Source organism: Quercus suber, unplaced genomic scaffold, assembly GCF_002906115.3.
Source record: "Quercus suber isolate HL8 unplaced genomic scaffold, Cork oak 2.0 scaffold_244, whole genome shotgun sequence".
Classification (NCBI taxonomy): Eukaryota; Viridiplantae; Streptophyta; class Magnoliopsida; order Fagales; family Fagaceae; genus Quercus; species Quercus suber.
In genome coordinates this window covers 331,802-344,879 of record NW_027069701.1, presented here as the reverse complement: position 1 = coordinate 344,879, position 13,078 = coordinate 331,802, and positions in this window count along the sequence as shown.

Sequence of the window (13,078 nt, the reverse complement as noted above, 5' to 3'; positions counted from 1 at the left end):
CAATGATTGTGAAAAGAAAAAAAAATGTTGACTCTAGACTAATTGTTAAAGGAAACCTTAGAGCATCTACTAATCTTTCTCTTCCTTTTCTTCTCAATTTCAAATTTTGAATTTTTGTTATAATCCAAAATTTTAATTACTTAGAAGAATTAAAGAAGAAAATTGAATTTTACTTAGTTTTTTAAAAGCATTCCTGACAATGAGACACGTATACAACTTTGTAGGCATATTGCCATATCCTTAACACTTTTGTATTGATTTATTTTTTCAATTTCTTTGAAGAAATCATCAAATTATATGATTAAACTGTATGCATTCAAGTTAATTTCTCAATTTGATTATTATAAATTAACTATTTACATTGAGGGCATTTGAGTAAATTAAACTAAGTATAAGAAAATAAATTAAAGTTTACATATGTATTAGATTGTGTGTGACAAATGAAAATTACATGCAAGATTTTCAGACTCGGATGGTTCATTAAACTATAAAAGGGATAGGTTCAAGGTTTTTGAGGTCGAATCGAGGTTGAACTGGGGTCGAACCGTGATGATGTCATATTTAATTTAATAATTAACTAAAGCCTAAATATAGATATTAAATTTATAAAACTAGCAAAACTGACTAATATATCTATATATGTGAGGGAAATTTAATGATTTTCAAGCATATATTTAATAATTAAATAAGAAAGTTGATAAAATAAAATAATAACCATGAAAACATTAAAATTTATGATTAATTTTTGAAGTAAAGTTGAATATCTTTGAAGGATTTTAATTATAATTTTTTTTTATTCCTTGTAAGAGATGGATAATTTAATTAAGTAGAATAAAATTGTGTTAAGTTGTTTTTATTAAAAAAAAAAAAAATTGCTAAGGGGTTGGACTGCACAGTTCTTGCCTCTCGGTCCAGTCCGGGTTTGAAAACCTTGATTACATTAGCATATAATTGCTTATTTATTTGTTATTAATATTGAATTGCTATTTTTTAGAATAATTTTACTTTCAATCTTTTCTCTTTTAATCTTGCCCCCCTTAAATTGAAATCTTGGCTTCACCACTGACTTTAATACTTGTAAGGCTGTATGTGTGCTAAAAATGAATTCATCCAATTAACTACGTGGTTTGTTTGTGGGTTGGCAGAATTCTTTGATCCAATTCACTATGTGGTTTGTGGGTTGATCCTGACTCAGTGTAAATAGAAGACAATTTAGTACTCTTTTATCTTGTTTCTCATGCCTGACTCATGGTGTCAAACATAGTGTAAATAGAAGACAATTTAAAACATAGTGTAAAAATGCATAAACAAGCCTCCAAGTTACAGTGTAACTTGGAGGCTTGTTTATGCATTTTTACTTTGTACTTTTATGGATTGATTGAGTAATTCATATTTATATTTGCTAAGGATTTGAAATTTCTTATTTGTCTTGAAAGTTATGATATAAAAAATATTTGAAAGATAGATCTATAAATGAATTAGACTATTTTAGTTAATTTTTCTATTTTTTTTATTAATTTAATGTTTTTATATATTTTTTAAATAATTATTAAATTAAATATGATGTCATCATGGTTCGACCACGATTCGACTTCAAAAACCTTGAAACTCTCCCTTTTATGGTTCAATGAGTGATCCAGGTTTGAAAACCTTGCACAGAAGTGTGTTTGTGTATACACAATCATGTGAAAGCATAAATGTACCAAAATGTAAATATCAAATGAGAGTTGAATGTTTGTTAAGGATGAATGCTTAAGGGTGTGTTTGTGTAGTGGTGAAATAGAGTGGATGAAAAAATTTGAAGAGAAAGTGGAAAGGAAAACTTTTTTGGAGTGTGTTTGGTTGGGTGAGAAGGAAGGAAAATAAATAGTAGGGCTCAAGTGTTTTCTCCTCGAGCCCACCAAAAAATTTTCTCTCCAAAATGGTGAGAAAACTGAAGAGAGAAATTGGGCATCTTTTTTGGACAAAAATGCCCATGTGTAATTGCACATGAGCCTCATCCACGTTGCTTTTTTTCACACTTTTTTATTATTATTTATTATTATTATTATTTTTTAACGTTGCGTGCCTCTTCTTCTTCTTCTTCCTTTTTTGTTTTTGTTTTTTTTTTTTTCTTTTTTTTTNTGTGCTAAAAATGAATTCATCCAATTAACTACGTGGTTTGTTTGTGGGTTGGCAGAATTCTTTGATCCAATTCACTATGTGGTTTGTGGGTTGATCCTGACTCAGTGTAAATAGAAGACAATTTAGTACTCTTTTATCTTGTTTCTCATGCCTGACTCATGGTGTCAAACATAGTGTAAATAGAAGACAATTTAAAACATAGTGTAAAAATGCATAAACAAGCCTCCAAGTTACAGTGTAACTTGGAGGCTTGTTTATGCATTTTTACTTTGTACTTTTATGGATTGATTGAGTAATTCATATTTATATTTGCTAAGGATTTGAAATTTCTTATTTGTCTTGAAAGTTATGATATAAAAAATATTTGAAAGATAGATCTATAAATGAATTAGACTATTTTAGTTAATTTTTCTATTTTTTTTATTAATTTAATGTTTTTATATATTTTTTAAATAATTATTAAATTAAATATGATGTCATCATGGTTCGACCACGATTCGACTTCAAAAACCTTGAAACTCTCCCTTTTATGGTTCAATGAGTGATCCGGGTTTGAAAACCTTGCACAGAAGTGTGTTTGTGTATACACAATCATGTGAAAGCATAAATGTACCAAAATGTAAATATCAAATGAGAGTTGAATGTTTGTTAAGGATGAATGCTTAAGGGTGTGTTTGTGTATTGGTGAAATAGAGTGGATGAAAAAATTTGAAGAGAAAATGGAAAGGAAAACTTTTTTGGAGTGTGTTTGGTTGGGTGAGAAGGAAGGAAAATAAATAGTAGGGCTCAAGTGTTTTCTCCTCGAGCCCACCAAAAAATTTTCTCTCCAAAATGGAGAGAAAACTGAAGAGAGAAATTGGGCATCTTTTTTGGACAAAAATACCCATGTGTAATTGCACATGAGCCTCATCCACGTTGCTTTTTTTCACACTTTTTTATTATTATTTATTATTATTATTATTTTTTAACGTTGCGTGCCTCTTCTTCTTCTTCTTCCTTTTTTGTTTTTGTTTTTGTTTTTTTTTTTTCTTTTCTTGTTTTTGTTTAGATGTGATTTTTTTATGGACATGATTTTTATTTTTTTAATAAATTTAGTGATTGATTTTTTTGGGTTGTTTATCACTTTTTTGGTTTTAATTGGGCACCATTTTTTAACAAGGCTATATGTGTAAATTTATACAAACTCACTTTTTTCAACTCTCCATTTTTCCACTCCCAACCAAATAAAAATGAGGGAAATTAAAATCTTTTCTATCCTCTCACTTTTCCATCCTCTAATAATTTTTTATCCTCCCACTTTTCCACCCCTCCAACCAAACGGGCCCTAAGTAGGAAGGAAGGAAGGATTAATTGATGTAGAGTCTTCATTAAATCTTTAAAATCTTTAACATTTTCCTTTATTATACTTAAGTGATCTTTATTCTTCATTGATGATCTTGCATGCTTTAATTGACTTCCCACTTTCCTTAAAGCAATTACAATCTAGATATTGTAGTCTTTTAAAAAAATAAGCGAGTGGTTTTCTTATTAGACTCTTAATTTGTTAGGTTCTAAAGGTTTAGGAGTTTATGTATTTAGAACTCTGATTTGTAATATTGGCAAACAATGATCAAAACAATATGTTTAAGCTTGCTCAAAGTTGATTAATTATTGTAAAGTTCGAATCGAGAGATTGTAGATGCATTGGGGCATTTTGGTCTAGCTCGATCGATCAAAGAATAGACTCGATCGATCAAAAGTCAACCAGATTGCGTTTTCTGCTGTTTTTCCAACTCAGCCCTAACTCATTAAACATTTAGGGTTTTATATTTTTGCCCTAGGTATATAAGGCAAAACCCTAGCCACGTTTTTAGAGTTGCTTCAGTTGTATTGTTGCTCATACATTGCTGTTTTATGTAAATCTCTTGTGAGATCTAGAGGAGTTTTCCTTTACACAAAGCTTAGGGTTTTCAAGATCGAGATTACTTCAACATCTTGATGATCAATAGGTTGCTACTATTGAAGCTTAAAGAATATCAAGCGTGGGTGCTTGTAGCTGATTGAAGAATTCAAGAAAGAAGGAGTCTGTGGATTCTGCAATCAAGAGCAAACTCAATTTTTCTACTTCACCGTATTATTTTTTCCAAAGTGGGTCAAAGAAAGTAATATTACCTCTGAACTTTTTCCTTTTGCAAATGCAGTAGGCAATCAAGAGCACGCGAAAACTACGGCAATGGCTATGGCAACTGCAACTCTCACCTTCATCTTTTGCTTGTCTATAACGTCTTCCTGGTTGATTTTTTTTTTTTGGGAGACACTTCCTGGTTGACTTAGCAATAGAAAAGCGAAAATATTTTAGATGCAGCAGATTTAATGCATAAACCAATGGAAAAAAAGATGGAACGACAAAAATTGATTGGTGGGTTTCAACTAGAATCTCTTAGTAAAATCTCTTACATGGTCAAAATTCTGTTGTATCCAACAAAAAGAGAAAGGGATTTCAAATACGAATTAAAGAGCAACCAAAACAATAGGCCATACCTTTCTTTGAAGCAGGCATTCGAATATATACATCCAGCCAATCAGTATCCTGCCGCCACCTGCAACCTGTCTAATATCAATTAGATCTCCATACCAGATGGCGCAGCCACTTCCTCCATCTCTAATGTCAGTGTTGGAATAAGCCATACAAGAACAGTTGTTCAAACATTGGACTCTGCATTCGCTAAGATTCATACTTTTGTTCACCCAAGAATACGTGGTATCTGGCAACTTGAGCCCAACAAGTTTAACAAAGCCAATTTATCTTTATCCTCGCAGCTCAATTCCGTAGTGCGTACACATCCCTTAGCCAGTCGTCTGGGTTCCATCTTTCTGGTGACTTAGGCTTAAATCCTTCTAGACATTGGCAGATAGGTGATAACCAATGATACAATTTCCATAAGCACCGCATAAATTGTAACTGTCACATGTGTCTTGTGGTGCAGAAAAGTATGCGATCCATTTTTTATCTGCTTCGATCCACAAGTAGCGCTCGTACATGTATAAAGTTTGGTTCAAAACTGCTCTTATGATTACAGACTTTTTAATCGCGTGGTACATGAAGTATAGCTCATCCTTGTTGGAGACAGAAGTGAAGCTATGGACTGGGTTGGTCTTTAACCCACCAGGGCCACCACTGAACCTAATGCCATTCCACTGGCCACCCGCAATATATCTTGGAGCCGTTCTTCATGACTATCTCAGGTAATTATGAAGTACAATCCCAAGACTCAGTTCTCCAGGAGATGGATCATCTGGACTCTTCCATGCAGTTAGGCGCCTTTCCAGACCTGTCCTTAAGTCCCATCCAAGTTTCATCCCTGGTAGCCATGTATCAGAAGGATAGTCAAAGCTTTGCCACAAATAACTTTCTGGGTTTTCTTCATTCTTTTCTCTTAATACTAGATTTCCTGAATCTAAAAGCTCAACAACTGGACTCCCTGCCTCTTTTGTGGAATTCGCCAACCAAACAACAGTCCTATTCTGGCTGAGAAGAACAAGACTACCTGAACTGTTTAACATCAGCACGCCAGACAAGTCTCTAATTGGATTGCCCCGGTTTGCTACCCAAACAACCGTTCTAACTGGGATATTGTTGTACCAAATTCCCAAGTAACGGTTGGTGGAATTTCCTGTACTGAAGAACCCAGGACAAAGCCTCCATTTTAGAGACAAAGTTTGTGCCATCACTGAGGGATTGGGATTGGTAATTCTGTCAGCAGCATCCGAAAATACAAAGTAGAAAAGAAATAAACTAGAATTCAAAAAACACAAAAGCAAAGATGTCCATTGCTTCCTGTTCTTAGAGCTCTTAGCCAACATATTAAAGTTAAACCCGATATGATGAGCGAAGACTATAAGTTATAACATAGAAAGGTCATGCAATGACTCAAGCAAGTGGCTGTTCTTTGAAATTTCTGCAATTTTTTGTGAACAAAAATTTCCACATTACTCCCTTCTACAGAAGTCGCTATTTTGTAGTTGGTCACTTTGTCCTGATCCTTACTTTTCCACGAAGACTATAAGTCTATAACATAGAAAGGTCGTGCATTGGCTCAATCCAGTGACTGTTCTTTGAAATTTCTGCAATTATTTTCTAGTTTTCTCACCTTGGCTGTACCATACTCTTTATGACTACCAAATTTCCCACAAGTAATGGTAGCTAAGCTAGAGATGAATATAAACTAAAGTGCCAATATTGTCAAGGGCGGGTAGGAATCTTATTCAACAATAGACATATAAGAAAAGGGTGCTCGTTGATTTCCAGTTTTACACATCTTTGACTTTTTGCTCCCTCTGTTTCAAGTTCAAGAAAGAACCATGTGCCCCCCTCCCCCTTCGCGTTAATTTCTTCTTCTTTTGTCTAAACATTAGGTATTTTTTTTTTATATAAATAATATTTATTTTATTATGTAACAGGAGCGTATATCAATTTATACAAATACCATTTTTATGTTTAATTTTCTTTTCTAACAAACAAAAAGTTTTTCATCATTTCACTTTTTCAAATCCAACCAAACTCACATAAGAAAAACTAAATCCTTCTATGTCCACCATTTTCTATTCCCCATTCTTCCATTCCCGTCCTTATCCTGATTTTCCTTGCATGTCATCATCATTTACATTATCCTCATATTGTGCATACCGTTGTCACCTTGGTCTATAACACGTTAAATTCGGGAATGTAGGTCACCATTTGTAACACCCCATAATTTTATAATTATTTAATTATTATACGTAAATTATAAGGAGGCCTACAATTAAATGGATTAAATTGATTGAGCCTAAGATATAAAAATAAGATAAATGCTATGGGATATGAAGCCTAAGTGAGGTGGCATAAGTAAAAATATATGGACATTGATAACCCTAGCCTTTACCTTTAAGATACACATGTATGTACATAAGAAAGTTCCCTTTTGTTTTCAGCCGCAACACACTATTGAGCTATTTCTTTTCTTCTCTATGGCTATGCAGAAGTAGTTCAGGTATGGTTTGTCTTGCTCTAATTTAAGAAGTTTGAATAGTCAATAGCTAGCAATTGTCATGAACCTAGACTATCATTATACTAATAGAAAAAGAGCTCCTATAATTGTATTATATTAGATAAGGAATGATCAATATGTCAGGAAATGGCCACAGGCTTTGAGTTTGTGCCTAATGGAGTAATAGGCTTGGACTTATCAATTCAAGTTGGCCGCGAACCCGTGCGCTGCGCGTGATAATTATTTTTATGGTGGTTTTATTAAAAAAAAAATTTACAATTTAAACTAATCTAATAATGAGTAATGTATTTCGTAATTATATTTTTATTTATTATAGGAACAATCATAAATGTAATATAAAAACAATCCAAAACATCAAAAAAAACTTAAACTTAAAAAATTAATAAAACTTAACAATGATTAATTGAACCAATATTAGGATAAAATTTATTTTTAATAATCTATTAAGGTTATTTTCTTTGTAGAAATTATAATTTCAGCCACCCAAAACATATTATTAAATAAAAAATTATTAGCAAAATCTAAGAATTAAATTTCTATACATGCATTGTTATAAATAATAATAATTAAAAAAATTTGCAAAAGTTAAAATTTGTCACCTATCCAATTATTTTCGTTTGGCTAACCTTTGTTTTTCTTTAAATAAATGGCATTATAGAGTACTTTGCCCACTACAAAGGATTAGAAAATAAACTAAAATTAGTAAAGTCTCATAGTTTAACATCTAAATTGAGCACTATAAAAAATCATGCTATACAACAGAATAAATAGCAAATTATCCAAATCATTCTATGTAATAGAATAACATTATATTTTTATATGCTATATTTAATTCTTTAGAATGCAATAGGATAACATTTAACAATAAAAGAGAATAAAAAATTTAAAAAAAACAATTAAAAGAAAAAAAAAAAACTAAATCGCACTAACCCAAAATAGAGTTTTAAAGAATATAAAAATTATCAACCTAAAGTAGAGATGCAAGAAAAATAAAAAAATCCACCAAAAATTTAGAGAGAGAGAGAGAGGGAACCTTTTTTTTTTTTTTTTGTGAGGGAAAACTATGCATAAAATAGAAGAGATAGTGACAAATTTATAGTAAGAGGGTATGAATAAGAAAAGAAAAAAAAAATAAAGGAAGATGAAGGGAAAGAGGAAGAATGATATTAATGTAGAGGGTAGTGGGGAGATGAAAAGGTAAGGGAGGGAGAAAGATTGAAGAAGTAGTGGGGAGATGAAATTGTAAGGAAAAGAGAAAAGTTGGAGAAGTGTAATATTAAAAAAATAAATGTTAAAAACAATTATAGAAAAATTGGAAAAAAAAAATCCTAAAGCTTGGAAGGCTTCAACGTTTGTTTGTTCATAATTTATTAATTTATTTATTTTTCTCCTTCCTCTAAGCTGAAAAGGCTCACACAAAATTTTCAAGCTGAACTGAAAAGGCTTGGGTTGGGCTTGATAGTGGAACTAAATAAATAAGAGGTGGGCTGGATTAATTATACAAATTTATTTTAGGGTGATAGTGGAAGTAAATAAGTAAGTAATGAGTTATATTTATTATAGGGTGATAATGGAAGATTTATTATAGAGTGATAGTGGAAGTAAATAAATAAGTAGTGAGCTGCATTTATAAGACTTAAAATTGTAAAAACCATCTTAAAATTGTAAGACAAATTATATTATAAAAAAAAATAACGTGGCAGCTGATGTGGCGTAATGTGAGAACAGCAGCATTAAACGCTACGCTTCGACTTTTAGTAATATATAAATTGTTTATAGTCTCATTATTTTCAAAACCATTGTCATTGTCCAATTAAGTATCCAATACTGTCCTAATGCTTTACGACATCAAGAGAGTTATGGGTCATTGGGTGAATGAACTAAGATATATATATAATATATGGCTAGAAATTGTACCACATTTTCAGAGAGGAATTGTGCTTGAAATTGCTTTAGTAGCTAATAGGACAATAGGCATGACTTCATAAAATCTAACCTATCAATATTAATGTAGGACTTCTAGGCATACATTCTGATCTCAACAACCCTCACTTATCCTTATATCATTGGAAAGGATGTCCTACGGTTATTATTATATTAGACTAGGAGCGATGGATATAGCTACATGACAAGAAAGGATGTGAACTGTAGATTGATGAAATTTCCCTTATTTGGCCATTTTGAAGTCTTGAATATCCATGATTATATCAAATGGGAAAAAATCATATTAGGCAGCAGTATTTTTAAGTTCAAAAATCTGATCAAAGCTGAAAGTGTATTGGACAGTTAAGTGAATAAATAGAGGATTTTGAATATATCAGTATTGTCTAGGATAAAATTGTTTAAGTGTAAAAAAATTGATTTTAAGTGGGAAATTGTGTATTGATGGACCTATCTTTGGTGTTGATAGGTTCTAATCCTACTGATTTGTTGTGATTCAAGAGAGGTTGGTTTCATATTTTTGCGACTAAGAGGTAAGTGGTGTTTACTAATTTTGGGGGTTTTCCCAAAACAGTGTTGATTATTAAACTATTCTATATCAAGGAAATATGTTGATATTCTATAAATAAATTGATATTTTATAAATGTTTAATGTGCACATTAACGATTCGTTTTATGAAAAACTTGTGGTACAACCTAAATTTGTTTAAACTTGTATGTGTGAATATATCCTTATATTTTAAGAATTATTAATGAATTATTTTTGTGAGCATCTTGAATGGATTATTTTTGTGAGCATGTTGAAATGTGATTTGAAAACCTATGGCAAGTCATGATTAAAAGCTTAGTATTGTATTTAGTCCTTAGCAATAGACAATCATACTACAGCTAGTCCTTAGTAAGGGACGGTCCTAAAAAAGTGGATAGTGCACATTTGATTAGCTCCTTAGCAAGGGAGTATACTATTGACGATCTAAAAAGGAAGCTCCTTAGCAAGGGTGTGCACCTTTAGGTTCCAAAGGAGCCATCCTTAAGAAAGGAAATAAATAGGAGGTTCCAGTCCCAAAAGGGGACAACACAACCCTGTCAACGGAGCGTAAACGTTGACCACGAGAAAGGCCTAGGAATTTGTTTATATGATGGTATTGATATATGTATTATAATGGCTCACAATAAAAAGATATTTTCTTTTATATAAATATTGATGAGTTACAAGTTATGAATTTGTTGTAAGAATTATTTATTTGAAAGGTTTATTCTCACACCCCAATGTTAGTGAATTCCACTTATTGAGTTATCTCACCCCATATTTATTTCTCCTTATAGATACATTAGAAGAATTATTAGAGTAGAGATTCTTAGAAGACAACTGTTACAAATTATTTTGTGAAATTGAAGATTTTATTATTATTTTTATGGTATTAAACATTGTATTAGAGAATTAGTTTGAGGATGTTTATTTTCTTTGGTGGATTAGAGATCTGACATCTGTGATGAGATTTTATGTTGCTAGTTTCTTTTATTGAATATTTTTATGGATTATTCAAATTAAACAGACTTTTATTGCTTATGATTTTGGGGTGTTACACCATTGCGTTGATTCACTTTAGTGAGGTGCTGGTGCAACATATGTTCGGTGTATGAGCGGGAAAATACATGTGGTCAACAACTATTTCACGTAGTGGGAGATGTACGCTGTCGGTGATTTTTAGTTTCTGGGTTATACTTTCTGCTGCTTTGTTATACCCTAACGCCAATAATTTGTTTTTTTTTTTGGTTTTCATTGTATATCCATTTTATTTTTAAAATTTAGAATCATTGTCACTTATTTATTCATATATTGCTAGATATATATTTGATTTGGAACTGTTCATTTTCTTCCTTTTCAAGATTTGGGTTTTGCTTCCTCAAAAAATGATTTTTTAAATGGAATTTCAGATTAAAAAAAAAAAATCCAAAAAAGAGTAAGAATAGCATGAATGACTAACAATATCATTTGAATTTGTGAAAAAAAATTTGTTTGTTTTTGTCTTTCAATCTAAAATTTACAATCTAACCCAAATGAACCTCTCAATTATACATTTCAATGTAAAGGTACGTATATAGTTCCTATCAAGATGAAAAGACCCCCTAGAGCAGAGGATGATCACAGAGATAGTTTAGTTTTGTCAAAGAATGTTGGAAACAGTAACTTTCAAGGTGCGACACGTGTAAGTGCTATTGCAGCTAATGGCCTCTACCCTTTGCGCTATGTGAAACTAGCCTACAGCCCGTGCATTGCACGGGATTTTTATCTTTCTTCTAAAATCAATTTCACACTATCCAAAAATGGAGCTTTTTACACCCTCTTGTGGTTGTTGCCAGTGCACTGTTGGCTATAGCTCAATGTTTTGCACTATTCTGCTTGAAAACAATTGAAATCAATAATTAATTCAATTTCTCAATGAATTTTTTTGATTGTCAAATATATATTCAGCTATATATAATAAAGCCTTGAACTAAAACTGAACAACATAAAATTACATTTTAAAAAGGTAGATTTCTGAATCCAAAATCTTCTCAACTACCTTACCACCTACGAATCATCTCACCTCTCCCTCCCAAATTATGAAGCATTTAAGACTTCTCCTAGAGTCTTAATATTCAAACATATGCAAAATTCGGCCTAACACAACCATTTAGCCCACTTAATTGAGACATTCATCCAATTTTGAGAATCCCCAGAACAGGTTATTAAAAAACCAAACACCAAACCCACGAATTTTCATGTTTTTTCTTCACTTTTCACCATACACACATCATTCACAGCACACAGGCAGAACATTCACCCTTTCACTTCAAAAAGCAATATTTATCCAACATCTATATTTTTAAGGTAAATAATAAGAAATCTGTTATATTTTAACATTTTATTTTTGATACATCTATATACAGTAACCACAAGTGCCTTACATTGCCTCACTCAATCACATGCATGGCACGTGCAACACAATCCAACAAACAAACATGTTTGATAGACTACTACCCTTCTACCAAAGATTCAGAGGACCAACTTTTGAATTTTCTTAAGTAAATCATTGGGGGAAATCTGCAGACCACCCCTATAATGCTTAACAATGTAGTAAGTTAAGCAATGTTTGGAAAGACTATGAAAAATATCATCTTGAGTTTTAGAAACTCGAGATCCATATTAAAACTCGAGTCTCAAAGACTCGCTTTGTGAGTGTTTTAGATCTGAAAATGCCACATAAATCTCAAGTTTTAGAAACTCGAGTTCCATCCAAAAAATTTTTTAGTTTTATCGCCCCTATAATGGCGTTTTTAAGTCCTATAGTGACGTTTTAAATCCTATAGCAGCGTTTTTCTATAAAAATTTTTATAAGTGTTCAGTATCAGGTTCAGGGAGCCCTAGAGTGGCGTTTTCAAGCCTTATAGTGGCGTTTTTAAGCCTTATAGTGGCTTTTTTAAGCCCTATAGTGACGTTTTTAAGCCCTATAGCGGCATTGTCCGAGCTCGAGTCTTTAAAACTCGATTTCCACGTGAATTTTTTCCATATCATACTCATCCGCTTACAAATCGAGACTTAAAAACTTGATTTTTATCTTGGAACTCGAGTTTTAAACACTCGAGATACTAATTTTCAACATTCTTTTCCACCATGACAACTAACTAAATTTTTTAATATTTATTGTTATTTAGAAAAAAAAATTCTATATCATTGGCCTGCCCAAATTTATTAATAAAAAGAAAAAAAAAGTTCTGGGAACTCACTTGTACTCACAGACGATAAGCAACCCTCCATCTTTGCAGATGAAGCAGTAATCTTCTGCAATCTCTTCCTTTTTTCTCCAATTCTTTCTTGCCATACTCTTTGAACCAAACGCTAACTTCCAAAATTAATTCCAGAGCAACCCAAATCCTCAAAAACCAAAAGCTGAGAAACCCTGTCAAATAAAAATAAAATATCAGATATACATACCCCATCT